Raw genomic sequence first — 19,819 nt, forward strand, 5'->3', positions numbered from 1 at the left:
ACTAATTGAGAAATCCAGTGACATGATTCAAATGCTGCAATCGTTTCTCTCTCTTTGGAAAACTGTCAACTAATGATGTTATTATGGAATTATAGTATTTGTTCTATTCTTTGTTGAATTAACTTTTTAATTATATATCTCCTCGTATATGAAAATGTGTTTTTCCTTAAAAGATTTTTAAAACATCTTTTAGTTATTAATGATATTTAATTAATTTGAAATAAATTACTGTATGACTGTTGTGAATTACTGTACATTACGCTTATGTCAACTCTATTATCCTCATGTCCACAATTATACTTATAAATTTGTCATCTTTTAAATTATATGTATATATTTAATGATCTGTTTATTGTATATCACTGAGAAGCAGTATTATCTTATTTGTACAACAAGGATTTTTGTGATTTCATATTTTACATACAGATTTTTATAGATCTATGCAAATAGACATACACCTTGGTCAGATGGTATATTTTAAGGCTACACTTGAAAAGAATTAAAGATGTCGTGTCTCGTAGAATCTGAGGAAGGTAATTTCCCAAAACTGGAGCAGCGACTGAAAAGGCACGGTCACCACAAGTCAGTACTTTAGCCCCGGGTACAGTGAGTAGAGGACCAGCCTCAACTGAACAGAGCCTCCAGGGGGAATGTAAACATGGAGGAGTTCAGAGATGTAATGATGGAGCCAGGTTGTTTACAGCCTTGAAAGTAAGTCAGTAACAAGATCTTATGTTGAATATGTGATTTTATAGGCTACCTATGGAGATAATTACATGTTGGAGTGATATGATGACAGGGTCTGGTGTGAGCTAGTAGTCTTGCAGCAGAACTGTTAACATATTGCAACTTGTTGAGAAGAGAGTTAGGGATCTCCTAGAGTCAAGAGTTGGAGAAATCGAGCCCTGAATTTATAAATGCATGAATCAAGTACTTAGCATTGGACACTGATTTAAAAAATGCCTAATATAGGCAATATTTGTTAGGTGGAAGAAATATCATAGCGGCTACTTCTGAATAAAGTATTCAAATGCTAACAAAGTCCAGTTGTATTTTGATCCATTGATCAGGCATGCATGATACGCTTGTTTGCTAGCAGTTCACAAAGTGGTGCTGTAGGCTGACTTAGGGCAGAATTCTGTCTACATATGGGCTTACTCTCTGTCTCAGCACTTGGAACAAAGTTTCAAGTCCTGCACCCAGTCCGCAGCACTGGCAGTCACGTGATTGAGTCTGAGTTGAACACAAAAGTGGATGGAGGAGAGCAAATCTGAGCTGTGTGCAGTGCCTTTTAACTGGGGGAAATATGGCTGGTAATTGGTCTACAGGTTGCCAGGCATATGCTGTTACCATGCCCAGCAGGTTCCTGATTTGTTGGTCAACTTGATAAAAGACTGACCATAACCTCTGACTCTAGAACCATAATAAGATGTTTTTAGGGTTCGAGTAGACATTTACTGTAGGTGCCAGAAGTAGGCTATCTATTATGATAGTTCAGTTGGGTAGCTGCATCAGCATGCGTAGTCTGCAAAGGAACAGGTAATAGGTTTATTCCATGCTGAAAGGAGAAGAGAGAAAATACAATGTTTTGGCTATGAATCCTTCTTCAGATGTGAGTTACAGACCAGACAAGATAGTTATCTGTGAAGATGGCTTCACAGCCAAAATGTTGTGTTTTCTCTTCTCTGTTCAACATGGAATAAAACGTATTACTTGTTCCTTTGCAATCCATTATGATGACTGGTTACCTCCCAATCTTGGGAGCTGTCCTTATCAGGAGGACTACATTCCTAAGTCAGTAAGCATGTGAATAGTTTATCTGTGGCTGGACAAGTGATGAGAGAGAGGGCCCCACTGGGAAAGCAGAGCAACACTTAATTCTGTCTTATTACTAAGCATTGCTGCTACACTGTTATGGAGGAAGCTTTCTGTAAAAAAGTATAGCCATTAGGTGAGGCTTCAACTAAAGGAATAGTATCAGTGGGTCTAAGCCAGGTTTCTGTTAGTAGGCACAGGTCAGAGTTGGTGTCAAGCACCATATCATTAACCAGAACTGATTTGTTGCCTAGTGAGCAAACATTTAACAGTGAGCATTTAATGGTTGTTTTCATTTTTAACTGATTTAGGTTTACCAGTGGAATTAAGATTAAATTGTCAACACAGGAGCCCCTAAGGGAACATCTGAATTTTAATCTAGGTCTAGTGATAGCTGCAATACTCTGTCTATTCACACTCATACCTGGTTCTGAATAGTAATATGATTGATGGGATGCCGTGTGGTAGAGAACCTGGGTTGGTACAGGAGGTGAACTAGAGGTGAGAGTACAGACAGCACGTGATTTAAGATCACATGGCTGAGACTTGGGTGGTGCTCTTAGTAGTCAAGCAAGCAACTTCTCTGCTATATTCTGGGATAGAATTAATAATACCCTGTGGTTAAAGTGGAGACCATCCCGTTTATGAAAGCCAGGCTGTTCCCAAAAAATGTCAGAATTATTAATAAAGGTTATTCTATTGGATGCAGACCAAGTCTCTAGCCAGCGATTTAGCCAGCGATTTAGGGAGTATAGCCTACTATAGGGTACATCCCCTCTATATAGGATTGGTATATTAATGTCAGAAACTCTGGCCCCAGGGAGGCATTTTACAGAGACCACTGCTTTTTGATGGTTAGGAATTCTAACATTCCTGGTTATCGAGTCGCCAATTATGAGCATCTTATCCGCATCTACAGATGTGCTGCCTAAAGCAGAAAACCTGTTGCTGAGTCGGATGGGTGACTGGTGTGCAGGGGTCTAGTCTTTGAGCTCTTAGACCCCTGTCTGACCGTGACCTAGGGCTCCCGTGTGGTTGCTGCTGATGCCGGCGCCGAGCTAGAGACTGCTGGGCCGGGAGGGACTGCAGCCAATTCTAAATTGACTGAGTGCTCCGAGCTGAATCCCATCCCTCAGTCTGTTAATATCTAATAGTGTGCTAATGCGCCCCTCCAAAACACAAATTCTGTCCTCCAACTCTACTCTAACTAAACATTTCTGGCATTTAAAATTATCTATTTTGTTGGTGGAACAGTCTACACTGTACATACCGCAGGACTCGCAAAACACAGGAGTGCTCTCAGTGGAAGACATAATCACAACTCACCCTTTGTCCTTATCCTGCCCAAGCCAGGTGGTTAGTCATCAGGTTTTGGAGTTTGTTTTACGGGGAGACGCCGAATGCCTAAGCCAGTCGCTGAATACCAGGCTTACTCTCTGCAGTCGGTGTAGTTAATCGACAACGGCGTAGTTTATCGAAAACGTGAAGTAAAACTTTACATAAAACAGTGTTAGTTGTTATATTATAGATATACAGATGCAGCCATTCAAAGTGCAGACACGTACCGCGGGTAATTGGCTACATCCTTGCGCATCCTGACGCGCGATGACGCAAAATACCGCAGTACGTGATTGGTTGACCGACAGGGGCATTCGTGGTGTGTTGGTTTGTCGTAGAAAGATTTAAATGTCTTTACTGTGCCCGTTTTAGTATTGAATATTTATATGGAATTTTACCACTGGAGGGAAATCTTAGTAGCTGACCATAAAAAGGGGCGGGGGGGTTCCCTTTAGATCTCCCTTCAGATTTAAAAGGTTATTAATCATATCTTCGGTGTTGCATCTTTACATTGGCATTATTAGTTTTTCACTTGAGTGTATGGAGGATTGTCAGCTGTCACTGAGAGTAGACCTCCCATCTTAGGCTCTTTTAAATTTTTATAGAGAAATGGAGGCTGTACAGTATGTGTTACAATATAAACATTTATATTGATTTAAATCGCGTTTTGATTTAAATCGCAAACAGGTGTATAATTATATGTATTTTTTTATTCACAATCAGACAAATGCAACATAAATTGTTATATGTGTCTTCTAAGTATATTAATAAACTTTCAGCATAGCTTTCTTCCCGTTTAAATTTATTTATTTATTTAAACGCGTCGCGTTGTGAATCTGTTTTTCCGTTTTTTCAAAGAAAGTAGAATACAGTGACACTACTTGCTATATACTGTAGATACATATGTTTAGATATTTAGACCCGGCGCGGCACCGAGAGAGGGAGGAGGCGCGGAGCTCAGTTCTGCTGCCTGGGGCGCTTAATACATCAATCGCGTCTGCATTTATAACTTAGTTTTTAAAATTAGTCAAGCAATATGAAGCATCTCTTTTTACTTTTAAGTCCCTTAATTATCATTAAGCACAGCTTTCTCACCACTTAGACTACTTTTTGATACCATCCTTAGACAAAGCAGAAACTTCTTGTACTTTCTAATGACATACAAGTGGAGAGATTACAGATTTTAATCGTCTTTAATATTGTTACGTTATACATTTTAGAAACGTTTCATCTATACAAACACCACAAAACTATTCTTGATTGTATTTCTGAATGTAATGTTACACTTAGTTCACTGATTTAAATAAATCTAATTAAGAAAGTTAGGTGTTAGCATAAACTATTAGTAATCAACAATATTGAATTTAGCACTGTAATAAGTTGTTGCACTTTCCCCCGCATCTTGTAAAAATATATTTTCATTGTTCAAATATAAATTAAATCTGACTATCATATAATAAGTTAAATACAAAACTAAAGAAAAAATAGGGTAAAATATAATTCAAAATATTTTGCTAACAATGTATAGTGTGCGCTCACTAGGCACCGGTTCTGTAGGGGTTTGGGCATTTACTGGGACAATTATTAATTGTAGCAGTAAATCACAAAATTGATTGTTTTAATGGCCTTAGAATCCAGCCATGCAATATAACTCAACGCACACACAGGTACTAATACTAGAGGATACATTTATTAATACATAGAATATGCATGTAAACCTAAGAGATCTTATTGAGAGGGTTATCAGAATACAAAAGATATATATTCATTCAGTTACGAAGAGTTACATATATCAAGAGGACATACGTTCAGTATATCATTCATTTAGACCGTTTCGTAAATGAACTTGGTTATAACTTCTACATTAGATACTCAAAAACAAGTATATAACTCTTAGGAATTAAATTGATATCAATTGGTTGGGATAACAATTGAATTCTCAAGTGGTAATGCAGAAAGTTGAATACTCATCCAATCTGTGTGGATTCAGATCTTCTGCGGACAAAGAAGCAGTGGAAGGCTTGTTGCTGTCCAATCCGCGCTCTCTGGCTCGGTGCCAAGCAGTGCTCGGTGCGGCTGGAGTGAAGTGGGGGAGATCCCTGCTGCTCTGCTGATGCTCTCTGAAGACCGGCTAGTTAATGTTGGCTGCAACTAGCAAAGTTTGTGCACAGGGGAAAAGTGACTGCGGGTCCCAGCAGGTCAGGAAGAAGACAGGTTCGTTCCTGAAGAAGTGCTAGTTTTGAATACTGATTCACGAGGCTTGTTGGTGATGCTAACCTCGGGTGGATCCTTTGGTTATGCGCTGGCAACCTCCACTCTCGACTCTTAGCAAACAAAAGAAAGTCCTGCACTCGGACACACTGGCCGTTACGTGGTGGTTCGGTCTGAGTCGGAGGATGTTCAGGAGCAGCCCTGAGACTGAATGTCCAGCAGGCATGCTGCGAGAATGTCCTGCACCCTTGGGAACTGTGCTACAGGCGTTCTGTGTTGCCTGTTTTACCTGGAGGAATTGCAGGCCATTCATTGGTTGAAAGTTTCATGGGCATCAGAGACCCACGTGGGGTTAACCTGCCCTACCAGTTCCTGATTGGCTGATGATGAGTAACCATGCACTCTGACCTTAGGGTTGTAAACCAACTTTGAATAACACTTTCCCTTGGAATCTCAGACTTTAAGGCGCCAGAAATGAGCATTTGTTAGAGTGGTTGATGTGGTTCAGCTTTGGGAGTTGCTTCTTATCAGGACACTCTATTAGCTAGAAAAACACCTTAACTGTGAACCAAATGGAATGGCCTCTCTGTATCAGGCACCACTGAGATGAAGGAGAGAGGGACTGGCAAGGGAGCAGAAAACTTAATTCCTGTACCTTAATAAGCCTCGCCGCTACACAGGCAATGCACTGGGATAGGGGGATGCTGTTCATGAGCCAATAGCATTTAAACCACAACACCCATAATGCTGCAACTAAGTGTTTTACACACTAGGCAGGTCCTCTGACTTTTCACAATTTTGCTTTGTTTTCTGAAACCTTATTTAATTTTTAATGATTTTTTTTTCAATACACCACCATTAGACATGCAATACACTGGAATAGGGAGGTCTTCTTCATGACTCAATAGCTTTTAAACACAACACTCATAATGCTGTAACCAAGTGTTTTTATGATTTTTTCAATACGTCATCATTAGACATTAGAAATTTATTTTTTCTAACCTTGGTTTCTTATAAGTTCAAGTTTATTGTAATTATACTCATACACAGGTATATGGTATAACGAGGTGCTTTTTAGCTAGCTCTCAGACGGTAAGTAGTGCAAAACACCATACAATTGTAAGAAAAGAAAGAGAAGAATGACAACAGACAACGTGCAAAACAACAACTGATAATGTGCAAAACAACAAAAGTTGTGCAAAATTGTATGTCAACATGATTAAATAAAGCATACAAAATTATGGAGAGTAAATGTCCTGACATGTGAGGTAGAGGTAGATTTCAATGTGCATTTGAAAGGGTTCAATCTGAGGGCTCAGAACTTAGATGAGAGAGGCTGGGAGGTTAATAGTTTGATAGTGCGGGGGTAAAAACTGTCTCCGAGTCTGGTAGTCCGGGCCCAAATGCACCGGTACCATTTTCCAGATGGTCAAACAGTCTGTAGCTGGGGTGTATGGGGCTTTTGATGATGCTTAGAGCTTTCCTCAAGCACCGTTTGTCATAAATATCCTGGATGGATGGGAGAGCAACCCCAGTGATGGACTGGGCAGTTTTCATCACAGGCTATAGGGCTTTGCGGTCAGCAATACTGCAGTTGCCATACCACTGTAGCGGTGAGGCTTATTAATACATTAATACATATCCCCCCTTTTTGACGGTCACGAGGTCCTGAGGCGTTGTTGCCTTCAAAACAAAACAGAGTTAAGTGATGTCCCTTGTCATTAGAACATTAATCTTAAATGTCCACATTACTCCTCGAGAATTCATACCGGAACCAGCATTGGATACAAACATGATGAATAACATCTGGAGTATGTATAAACAAGGTAGGAGACATCATCTCAGTCTAGGCATTACACATCAGGAAGTTCACTGTCAATATCTGATACCTCTGTAGTAGGCAGATATTTGGGGAGAAGTCACTTCCTTTCTTTTGACATGCTACCTTTGACTCATTCATGCTACCTGGAGTACAATTTGATGTGAGAGTACAGCATTCAGAGTAAACTGTCAGTCTACTCTGTCAGTCTGTCAGGCAGTAGTGTTACAATAACAACAGTTCCTGTTCCCAGCCCCGCGATAAACCACGACACCTGTGTTGGATATCTGCTAGGGTGGTTTGGAGGTTTGTTCCATTAAAGCAAACTAACTACCTGTACCTCTTCAGGGCTTACTGTTTCTTGGATTTCTATCCAATTCAATAGTGTGGTACCTGAAGGCATCCACAACCTCAAGTTTGGTCTTATGTGTCTGGTTCTAGACAGTACAGTGTTAAGTCACCAAGCTGTACTATGGCCTCCTCGGGAACTTGCAGGAAAACTGTTTGATTAGGTAGCTGCATTGTGGTAGCTGTATCATGCCTGTCACAAGTCATAGTGACAGTTAAATGTGGTGTGCTGACCAGCCATTTACTTCCCACCTGCTCTTCATGGGGTTCATTAACCTCCCTCTGCTCGTTAGTAGCTTTACACCCTTCATTGGTGAATCGTTTAGACACAGCCAATGGATAGCTTTGGTAGCCATACCCATCTCAAGATTTGGAACCGAATTCAATCTTGGATTGCCTTCTGGGTGAGCTATGAGCAATAGGGTTAATGTCACATACTCCTCTACTGAGAAGAGTGGAATCAAGTGGTTTGGGAATTGTGCCATGGCTAGACTGGCTACAGTGGCACTAAACTCCCTTAACAGGTCTTGTGTCAACATTCTGGCCTGTTGCACACAAGCATAAACCCACTGTATAACACCAACAATCATGTCCACTGGTTGGGGAATAAGATTGAACCCTGTTGCATAGGAAGTTGCCTGTAGGATTTTCCCTAAGCTTTCCAACTTTTGCTGCTGTTGATACAGCCTGTTACTACCCTCTGGCATCTCTGACACCTGCCTTCTTGGGGCAGTCAGGGTGAGAGTGGCAGTAACAAACAAACCTACCAGAAATAGCAAATGCACAACAATGGCGGCAGCAATCAGTCCTCCCAAAAGTCTTTTAGGGTGGCTGATCCCAGTCATCTCCTTCTGAGTGACTGTCGCCTTTCTAAGCTGGCGCAGCGTGTACATGGTCTCTTTCTCAGTATGCCATGTGGCATCCTGGGCACCAACATCCTGGAAATCTGGGGAGATCTGACGCAGCTGCTGATGCTGCTCCTCCATTTCCAGGGCATCTGCTTTTTCGATTTGTTCATGCCTGTGCTCTAGGAACCCTGCAGGGGGCGGTGCAGCGGTGGAGCATGCCTGACCCTCGGCTGAGTGGTCATCTGGAGCACCTGAGTGATCTGGGATTGTTACCCCATTCTCACTGTTCAGGTCCACCCTGCACACTTCCTGATTGAGGAATCCCTCTATTGGCATGTTTACAATCGTTCGCTGGACGTGGGTGTAGGACACCTGCTCTCTCCCCCCTTCCCACTCTAGGGGTTCAGGGAGCTGCCCCAGCACTGGGATAGCTAGTTCACAGTCTTTGAACTCACTATCACTCACCAGGCCCATGTCAGTGCAGGCAGGGATTCTGACATCCCTCTTTGCGATGTCCTGCACTGGCAGGCGGGTGGCTTGACCATCCAGCTCCAGTCTGGCTGAACCACTGTTGGTCAGACTCAGACTGACAAACTGAGCTGGTGGCTGTAAGAAAACCGGCTAGGCTTTCATTCCCTGTCCCTTCCTGGGGACTGGGTGTGTTGATATACGACTTCTCTGTATATCCGGGGAACAAGAAAATATTTTTATATCTTGTCCAGAGGGAACAGAAGGAATCTCCACATAGGCTTCTGTGTTCGGTGGGCACTGTGTGAGCACAGTCTGCCTCTTGGCCCCCCCTTTCCTTCTGTACAGAAGGCTTAGGAGCCTTGACCTGTTTCCACACTTTGCTTTCTGGTGATCCACCAAAGGTTCCTCTCTGAGTCGCATGCCCTTTTCTTTTTCAACCCGTTTGAGCTTGCCGTGTGACATCAAACACCTTTCAACCTCAGTGTCAATCACTCACTGTGTAAGACATCTCCCATGGCAGCCTTGAGGTAAAAGCTTCCTGCTTTTCCTCTGTGTTTTACTGCCTGCTCTGTGACTTCAGGGGTGGAGTCAGCACTCGCTTGGGAGTGGCTGACCTCATCCAGGCAGGAACCCTTCCGCTCAATCAGATAGACTGAAGGAGGGAGAGGGGGCGGGTCTCCGCCTCCTCCAGTGGAGAGTATCAGCTCATTCACGCTTCCGGAAGCCTTGGGGAGCGGTTGTCTCTGTCCTAATAAAACTTGTTCAAGCCTGGCCAGGTGGGCGGCTACTGAATCCTTTTGTTCAGCCTTTTCTAGCTCTTTCCCTCCCCCGTTGTTCTCATGGCACTTAGGACGCTGGGTGCGGTCCTGTGTGCCTGCTTTGGAACGGGGCTTAGCCAGCTCAGGAGCCTGTGCTGTACACAGTCGCTTTAGCAGCTTTTTGCTCAGAGCGACTTTGGACATCATACTCCCAGGCTTTCTGCGCGAATCTCCTAATATCAGTCATTTTCATGGTCTGTGCATGCATTAAGATCATCTTTCTGACTGACGGGTGGAGATTTGCAATGAATAAACCCTAGAAATGTGTGTTCTCTTTGCAACCCTCATCATTTCGCCCTGCAAAATAAGTTTGTCTAAGTCTCTTGTAATATTCGTGAGGGGACTCGGCTCTCTCGTGCTTAATGTTAAGAGCGGCAGCTATCACGGCGGTCGGGCCAATAAACGCACTGTATTCTTGGATAAGTGCTTGACAAAGCTGTTCAAAGTCATTACAGACTTTCTTCATCTGCCTATCCATCCACTCATGTACGGCTCTGCTGGTAGTTTTCCTGACCAAAAACACTTTCTCCTGTTCTGTGGCATTTGGCAGGTACTGCAGGGTATACCTGAGGTCCTGAATATAACTCTCGATATTATTCTCTGACACTGCGGGGTCAAATCTCTCTATGTCCTTCGCTAGCTCTCTCAGAGAATGGAGATTTATTCTTCTAGCTTCTCTGCTGACGGAGATATGTGGTCAGACCTGTCGCTGCTAGAGAGAGTGCTTAATCTTCTTCTTCTTCTTCTTCTTCTTTTTCACAGCCTTAGTCCCAGACTGTCCTGATAGCGACTCGAATTCAGACCTTTTAGCAACCATTGTAAACTTAAAGAGTATTACTGTTAAGTACGAAATCACAGTTCTACCACAGAAAACCACAAGATCAAGTATGCAATCAACCCGGTAGATCGCAAAAGATCACAAAACAATCAAGCACTGCTTAAAGAGCAAGGGGAACTTTTTGTCTTTCGGCTTTCAGCATACTGTATTGTCGCGTATGAAACCAGCGGCATTTTATATGAATTATTCCGCTTGGTTGACTCATTTCAGTCTTACCACACCCATGTCAGGGACACCAAGTAGTGTGCTCTCACGAGGCACCAGTTCTGTAGAGTTTGGGCATTTACGGGGACAATTATTAATTGTAGCCGTAAATCAGAAAATTGATTCTTTTAATGGCCTTAGAATCCAACCATGCGATATAACTCAAACAACGCACACACACAGGTACTAATACACGAGGATACATTTATTAATACATAGAATGTGCATGTAAACCTAACAGATCTTATTGAGAGGGTTATCAGAATACAAAAGGTATATATTCAATCAGTCACGAAGAGTTACATATATCAAGAGGACATACGTTCAGTATATCATTCATTTAGTCCGTTTCATAAATGAACTTGGTTATAACTTCTACATTAGATACTCAAAACAAGTACATAACTCTTAGGAATTAAATTTAAATCAACTGGTTGGGATAACAATTGAATTCTCGAGCTGTAATGCAGTGAAGTTGAATACTCATCCAATCTCTGGGGAATCAGATCTCCTGCAGGCTCTCTGGCTCCGTGCTAGGCTGTGCTGTGTGGCTTGCGACGGTGCGCTGCTGATGCTCACTGAAGACCGGCTAATTATTTTTGGCTGAAACTAGCAAGAGTTTGTGCACAGGAGAAAAGATGACTGTGGGTCCCAGCAGGTCAGGAAGAGGACCGGTTCATTCCTGATGAAGCACTAGTTCTGAATACTGATTCAGCTGTCCACAGTTCCGACCTGTTCACGAGGCTTGCTGCTGATGCTAACCTCGGGTGGATCTTTTGGTTACTCTCTGGCAACCTATGCTCTCAACTCTTAGAACAAAGAAAAGTTCTGGCACTCGGACACACTGGCCGTTCCGTGGTTTTCCGGGCTGAGTCTCAGGATGTTCAGGAGGCGCGCTGCGAAAATGTCCTGCCCTTGGGAGCCTTCTGCTCCTGGGCCGTCCTGCCCTGGAATTCTCCTTAGAATTCTCCTTAGAATTTTTCCCGAATAGTCTTGGAGCTCTGTGTTGCCTGTTTTTACCTGGACGAACTTCAGGCTGTTCATTGGCTGAAAGTGTCATGGGCATCAGAGACCCACGTGGGTTACTCAGCCCTACCAGTCCCTGATTGGTTGATCAAGGTGCGATATGACTTACTTACTCCTGACACTTAGGAATGCAGTCCAGATCTCCATCTGGCACTCCCTAGACAGCTAGGCGCCAATGGATGACCATTGATCATGATAGCCAGGCTTAGCTAAGTGCATCCCCATTTGGGAGCTGTCCCTTATCAAAAGAAAACATCTTTAAATCAGCCTCCATGAATAGCTTTTCTGTGGCTGCACCACAGCGATGAAGAGAGAGATGGGGCCTCATTTGGGAAAGCACAGCAACACTTAATTCTGTCTTATTAATAAGCCTTACCGCTACACCGCACTTTGATGCAACTTATCAGTATGCTTTCTATAGTGTATCTGTAAAAGTTAATGATTGTTACGAAGAGTCTTTCAGGACCCTATGCAGACAACACAATCCGGAAGGGAGTGAACACACACAAGGAGGAGACAAGGAACAGGGCTAGTAGACGAATGGGGGGGTGTGCCGATGGTGCTCCGAGGGGCATGGTCCTGGAGAACTGTCCAAAAAAGGAGTCTGAAGGGAAGTCGTGTAGGCAGATGACCAGAGCCGGGTGATCGATCCAAGACGAACTAGACAAAGTTAAAAGCAGAAGCAGGATCCGTCCGTTGAGGGGTTGTAGACAGATGAGACAAAGTTAAAAACCAGAGCGGGATCCGGTGAAGGGTCAGGGAGGAAAAGGGGCAACAGAACAAGGCACTCCAGGCCCCAGACTTGGCTGATTCAGAACACCTAGGAGACGAATGCCACCCGAGAAGCGGAAGTAGGGCGACTCGGTGGTAGGCAAGCCTCCGGGCATCTGTGTTCCAATGCAGAGCCCGGAACAGAGTAAGCATCTGGCTTTTGTAGGGAGGCTGGAACAGGGAGCAGATGCACAAAATCAACTAAAAAGTGAACGAACTGGAGTGCCCTTAAGGGGGAGGGACTACAATTGTGACATTGATGATCTGGGGAGATATCTTTGCCTTCTTCATCCATCTTAGGATGTACAGGCACTGTTGCATTTCTTAATCAGACAAGTGGTGTTGAGAGCATGTGAAGTCCTCAGTGATATGGATGCTGTCGTGGAAACTTTATCAAAGAAGAGCCAGGAGAGGTGTTCTCTTTCACTCAGTAAGGCATTTATTTATATTGCAATATGGGAAAAAGCCATCACTGGTCTGTGCAGAGAAGTGAAGGCTGAGTCAAAGCAAGCAGGGAGAGTCCCTTGTTTTTTTATCTTTTTTAACACTTCAAGGACAGGAGAAGCTGTAATTTACCATTCCTTATAGCTTTCTGCTTTAGGCAAAGAAAGAGAGTAGTTATGCAAATAGTTTCTCATCCTCCTTTTTCAAGCAGCAGAGATAAAAATTATTAAAACATCTCATGCCCTTGACTTGCTGGGTGCAATCACACTTTGTTCTAAAAATCCAGCTGCATCTGTAACACAGCTCTGCCCGTAAACAACATTTTTAGGATAAAACACTTTTTCTCAGTAACTTTCCATTACATTCCCTCCTTTTTATCCTTAAACATGTTCACACCACAGAGTCCTCATAGGGGTCACCTGGTGGGTCCCAGGGCTCCTCAGAGTCTGTTCTGAGCAGTGCACATTGCTGAGTAAACCTTTTCATTACCATAGATCGAAGCATAGGAATCATACAGGACATACAACAGCACAACAGCAAAAACAGTACAACAACAGGCATGAATAGTTTCAAGAAAAACATTCCCCATGACCCAAATAACGATTTTAACAATGAAAAGAAGGGGAATTCAGAGGCTGAGTTCTGGAGGTCTAACACAAATCTATTTTATAAAGCCATCAGCCTGACTCCTCTTAATTCTTGCTTAATTCTGTCAAGGCCATCCAGCATTACATTATATTAATAAAGGAGTACATTTCATAGAGGGTTATTTGCAGTCAGCGAGCATTAGCTATGGATTGGAGACTTAGACCTGACGAGAAAATCAGTTCCGCCGGTGAGAATAGTCTATAATCATCTGGGATCCCTACCATAGTTGGGGAATACCTTTCTGCTGAGGTTAAAGCCCTCTTGGCTCGGGTTCCCTTCTGGGTAGTCAAGGGCTGGGTGGAGTCTAGCAAGTGGGAGTCTACCTGAACTACTAGGATTGGGTGGTGCAGGGTAACGAGTGCACAAACACCCTTCCACTGAGGAGGAAGGCTATTATACACCTTTGCACCACATTGCCAATACCAGTCTATTAACACCATAGTTCCATCGGACAGGGTAGGGTTGGTGGTAGTAATATTACAGCCTAGGGTTCGTCTTAAGGATGGACCCTGACATTTGTTCTCATAGCAATGTGAGTGGTAGATCATGGATGGGAGGTGAACTACTATTTTGATTGGGGAGTCAGTCCAAGTAATGTGTTTTATCATGTGATTCCAAATCGGAGGCACTCAGGTTTTTTTGTCGCTGATGTAAGACATGTGAAGACTGAAACTCAACCCTCGTGAGGTAGTGTCAGACGTGTTGAAACTTAGTTCAATGGAGCTTGGGACATGTCCCCCAGACCCATTCATTGTACTGTAGTTGTACCCCTTGGAGTAGGCCAATGAGGTTAGGACAAATCCTCCAGGGTCAGGCCTCTGAAACCCCACAACTAAACTTATACACTCAGAGCAAATACCTGCAACTGGCTGAGGGATGAGCCTTCCTGGTGAGGCTGTGGAATGAGGCATTAGAGAACACACATAACAGGACGCATTCGGTCGAGTACTTTTCACAGTATAGTTCATGTAACAACACCACAAATTGTCCTGGAAATCAGCATGATCGGTCTCATTCAGCCACTCCAGTGGGGAAACAACCTCTCTCTTCTGTCTGCTTTTTGGAACTGGAGTAGTCCCGTTTGGCCCTCCAGTAGTCAGAGTCAGTTGTCAACAAAATGGGGACAATCATGAACAGACTGAGGGAGATGGGTCCACACAGGCTTTTACCGAGTGACCACCCAAAGCATTGGAATGGGTGCCAAAGACACTGAGACACTCAAACGTCATCATTGCTCTGATAGGCCGTCTACTTGTAGGCATTCTTGCAGTGTGATGCATGGATCCAGGGTACTCTTTCTGCAACCTTCACGGCAGTGATTGTGGTCAGTAGAACTGGTATGGGCCTCTCCACCTGGGCGAACACCACTTTTTCCTCCTGAAGTCTTTCACCAGGATCCAATCTCCTGGCTGGAGATCGTGGCAGTAGTCTTGGTCTGGTGTAGTTAGGGCAGCTTTAACCTGTTTGTTAATATTACTGGCAAGTCTAGACATTTTCCAGCAGTATGCCAGCAGACACTCATCAAGTTGCGTGAGGTCTGTGGGCATGCCCCCTTGTATCCCACTGCGTACTTACTCACCATCCCTCCTTTTGACACCTGGTCCTTTCCATGTGTCAACTTTGCGATGTAGGGAAGAAAAAAAAAGGAGGGGTAAGCAGGGTTTACCTGTGGGTCCCAGCCACACCCCGTTGGAGAAAGAACATCCAGATTTTTTCCACTTCTCCGACGCGGGAGCAATGGCTTGCATGTCAGGTAGAGAAGCCACCTGGGACTCCGGCTGGATGGGGATGGAGAGGAGGAAGCAGCAGCAGCCTTCACGGCCACATCAGCCCGAGCATTGCCCTTTGAGACGTCGTCGGTGGCACTGGTATGGGCTGCACATTTACACACAGAAATGGCCTGAGGTAAAAGGATAGCCTCAAGCAGATTACTGACCATAAGAGAGTGCTGAATGGGCGTACCTTGAGAGGTGAGAAACCCTCTGTTCTTCCATAGAGTGCCAAAGTCGTGGACGACGCCGAAAGCGTATCGACTATCAGTTTAAATAGTAGCTGACTGTGAGGCAGCCAAGACACAGATGTGAGGGTGAAAAGTTCGGCGGCATGTGCAGACAGGTGAGACGGAAGGCGGCAGGCCTCAACTGTCTTGTGATCAGAAACAACCGCATACCCCACGTGGTTCTGTCCCATTGAAGAATCCTTCCTAGCTGATCCATCCACATAAAAATCCAAGTCAGAGTTAGGAAGAGGGGAAGAGCAAAGATCCTGTCTGGGGGTTACCTGAGAGGTAATGGCCACCAGGCAATCATGTGGCTCCCCTCATCCTCCGTAGCCAACAGGGTGGGTAGATTCAGCACTGTACACCGTTTGATAGTGATGTGAGGAAGGGACAGAAGGATGTGGTGGTAATGGAGGGTGGACACGGGAGAAAAGTTTGAGGTCTTACTCTGGAGAAGGATGGAGGCCACCGCATGAGGTATAAGGACCGTAAGAGGGCAGTAGCACACCAGGGAAGCAGAGGCCATAATGGCTGCAGTTGCTACCGCAACAGCACAAAGGCAGGCTGGCAGGCCGCGGGCCACAGAAGTGAGGCACTGAGAGTAATAGGCCACAGGCTTAAAACGATCGCTGTGGGCCTGGAAAAGTACAGCACTGTAGAACCCATGTTTCTCATCAACAGTCAGCGTGAAACCCTTAGTCATGTCAGAAAGGCCCAAAGCAGGGGCTGACATCAGAGCTGTTTTAAGGTTGACAAAACTTTTTTCTCCGTAGGGAGTCCACGTCAAGCGGTCAATCATGGTTAGACCTGGAGCATGAGTCACGTCAGACAGGGGCTGTGCCAGTCGGGCATAGACAGGAATCCAGGATCTGCAGTATCCCGTACAACCAAGGAAGGACATCATCTCCTTTTTCGTTCGAGGCTTTGGAATCTTTTGAATGGCTGCCACTCGTTCAGTGCCAATCGAATGAGAAGTAACACACACATTCTTTAACAAGCTGTACTTTAGAAAGTGAGGCCTTGTTACCGGTTTCAGATAAAAAGATTAAGAGATCTCTGGTGTCTAGAATGCAAACCAACAGGTTGTCCACATATTGGACAAGGGTGCTACCATGCTTAAAAGAGAACCCTGAGAAACACTCTTGCAGTGTCGAGGAGAAAATAGTAGGTGCCTCGGTATACTCCTGGGGCATCCGAGTCCATGTGTACTTTTTTCCTTTAAAAGTAAAAACTAACCAAAACTGAGACTCTGGATGAACTGGAATGCTGCAAAAGACATTTGCCAAATTAATGACAGAAAAAACTTTGAGTCCCCGGAGATAAAAAACCGAATGGTGGTGGGGTTGGGGACCACTGGAGCCCGAGCATGGATGGCGGCATTTACTGCATGCGTTTACTGCACCAAGATTCCCCATCGGCCTTTTTCACGGTGAAAATTGGAGTGTTACATGGACACGTTGGGCAGGGGATGAGAATCTTTTCAGCAATCAGCTTATCCACAGGTTCCATTCCAGCCTCAGCATCAGGTCTCAGTGGATACTGTGGTCTGCAGGGCCTAAATGTAGATTTTGGTACCACGTCTAGGGGGACAACACCCTTTATCAGGCCCACGTTGTACTTGTGGGCAGCCCAGAGGGAATCCGGGACTCCCTCCAGTGCAGGGTGTGAAGTGTCAACTGGGACTGAGGCAAACAATCGGCCCATCCTGTCATCAGAGGCAGTCAGGTGCACTGTCCTCCAGGTGTTAAAAACAGGTGAGCAGGGATGCCAGCTAGCCTGGAGAGCAGAGTTACGCCCAATGCCTTTAGCATCTGGGGCTGTCCATGCTTGGCTAGTAACGCACTGTTGGACAAAGACGCCCACATCTTGCCAGCAGAAGCCTGCAGCTTTTGCCAGAGACATGTGTGGGTGCGTCCCTACCCGATACAGAGACTGCTGCTCGGTAGTCAGGGTCACGGCAAAGGCAGCAAAATCCCTTGAGACCAGATAACCATTCCCTTTTAGTCTATCGCTAAACTGTCCATTTCTAAACCAGACTTCCTCAAAACTTTCATCCGGGCCCCCGAAATTAACCGAGGCCGTACACTGCAACTTATCAATAGACCATTTTGAAAATTGCCCTGGCCAGGCCACAGCCTGGCTGCATCATTTAGAATCGTCTGGGAAACCTGACCCACATCCTTTCCTAATAGGTCCCAGCTGTAGTAATAGTCCGGGACCGTGGGGGAGAGTTGGACAACCATGGTTCGAGGCAAGCAATCTTCATTGCAGGTTAGCTCGAGCCCTTGTTCTGAACAGACAATGATGAGGCCGATTTTACAGAGCAAATCTCTGCCACACAGATTAACAGAGCATTCTCTTGAGAGTAAGAATGAATGGTTGGTAGGCCCAATCCCATGCTTCTGGCATTCTACAGTGAGTGGTGTGGTGAAATGAGCCTTTGTCGGGGTGCCAGTTACTCCTATAGTCAGGAAAGATTTCGATGAGAGCTTGAAACGGTGTACGTCGTCTCTAAGCAGGGAACGGGTTGCCCCTGTGTCAACTAAAAAGTCATAGGGATCGCCATTAATATGCAAAGTGTCTTTGGGCAGCTGGGAAGGGGAGGAGATGGCAGGCAGTATGAAAGCAGTGTCCTCAGGGCCTACCTCTTCTGGTGGGGACCGTCAGTCTTTCTTTTCTCGTTGCCATGGTGTGCTGACTGTTACTCCAGCTGGGGGGCCTGAATCCCAGCCCCCATCATCTTCCTCTCCTCCCTCCTTGTTGGGGCATTTTCTTGCCCAATGTCCTGTTTTTCCACAGTGAAAACATGCATCGTGGTCTCCTTCTCCTCGGTCTCTCCCTCTTCCTTGGTAGCCTCCTCATCTGCCACGGCCCCATCCTCTTCCTCTTTGATGGAACTGGAGCTGGGCCATCTGGAGCTGGTGTAGCTGATGGCTTTCTTTTCATGCCTTTCTCTCGTTCTTTGATGCTAATTGTCTCTCAGCATGATAAGCATGGCCACACACCTCTGTCAACCAGGCGATGTCCCAACCGATGCATGAGTTTTTTTTTACCATGCTCCCTATTTCGAGAAGCAGGCCATCCACAAAAAGACGGGTAAGTTGAGTTTCATATACTGAGCCGTTGTCAATAGGGGCAGGCGGGGGCAGGCCACTGAGGTTACTGCAGAGGGGGGCCAGTCTTTCCAAGAAATCATTACATGTTTCTCCAGGCTTTTGCTTGGTTTATCTCAAGGTGAACCAGTCCATTTTAGGGGGATACTTTGCTTCTATTCTCTGGCAAATGGCGTTTAGCTGGTTCTGATAGCCACTGCCTATGGCAGCGTCATACACCACTCCTGGTTTTAACGTGTCACGCACATCGCAGTAGTCAAGCTTCAGGGTCTTTTTGAAAAAAAAAAACAGTCTCTAGTTCACTGCTCATGGGCTTACATTGAGTGACTAGACGCTGCAAGGCGGTGGTGTGTTTTCGCCTGTTTGTCTTTTGTCTTGGGGTTTAATAGTTCGCCAATTACGGCTGCCAGTTCCTCTAATTTCCACGGATGAAAAACTAAATCAGGGTTACTGCCCTGGGCGTTTGGACATTCTATCATAGGAAACTGAAGACCCAGAGTTTGGTCATCTTTTTCTTATGTGCTTCTTTTTTTTTCCTAGCCTGTGCCTTGTTTCTCCACAGCTCAAAACATTTCCAATCTACTTTCTTTCCCTGTCCTGCAACTTCTCCATAGGCTGTTCATCCTATCGTGGACTAAAGCTGCCATTCTCTGGAAAACCCAACTTACTCTAAAGGGGAGGACACTTTATTCCCACATTACCAAATGTATCGTACATGAACTTGGCTGGGCCACACTGCCCAGCTTTGCCTTTAGAGCTCTCTTTACCCATTGTCGACAATGCCTCACTGTTTCCAGAACAATATCATATTATCTACTCAGCAGAGCAAAAACCACACGTCTGTGTTAAGATATGTTCTTTTCACGAGTCCCAGACTTGCCAGGTCCCAGACCTGATATAAGTCCCTGACTTATTGAAGGGACACCCCTATGGCTCTCTTTTCAAACTATTAGTTCTTTTAAAGGATCACTTACTGATGTCATACGACCACGGATTTCACCAGACGCTTCTCTAAAAGGATAAGTATTTATCCCCTGAGGTTCGTCCCATTCACGAAAATTGTCCAGGTCCGGATGGAGTTCCAATAGACGTCCGTAATCAGGTTTGT

General features: G+C 44.8%; 1 protein-coding gene and 1 pseudogene across 1 annotated transcript in view; both read right to left on the reverse strand.

The window, feature by feature from the left end:
- The window catches only part of LOC148646879 (interferon-induced protein 44-like), a 506,117-nt gene that overhangs the window by 82,410 nt on the left and 403,888 nt on the right, over window positions 1-19,819 (reverse strand). The window lies entirely within an intron of this gene.
- LOC148646880 (uncharacterized) lies at window positions 12,924-19,482 on the reverse strand (annotated as a pseudogene).

This window comes from Lepisosteus platostomus, chromosome 16 (assembly GCF_059453375.1).
Source record: "Lepisosteus platostomus isolate fLepPlt1 chromosome 16, fLepPlt1.hap1, whole genome shotgun sequence".
NCBI classification, from domain to species: Eukaryota; Metazoa; Chordata; class Actinopteri; order Semionotiformes; family Lepisosteidae; genus Lepisosteus; species Lepisosteus platostomus.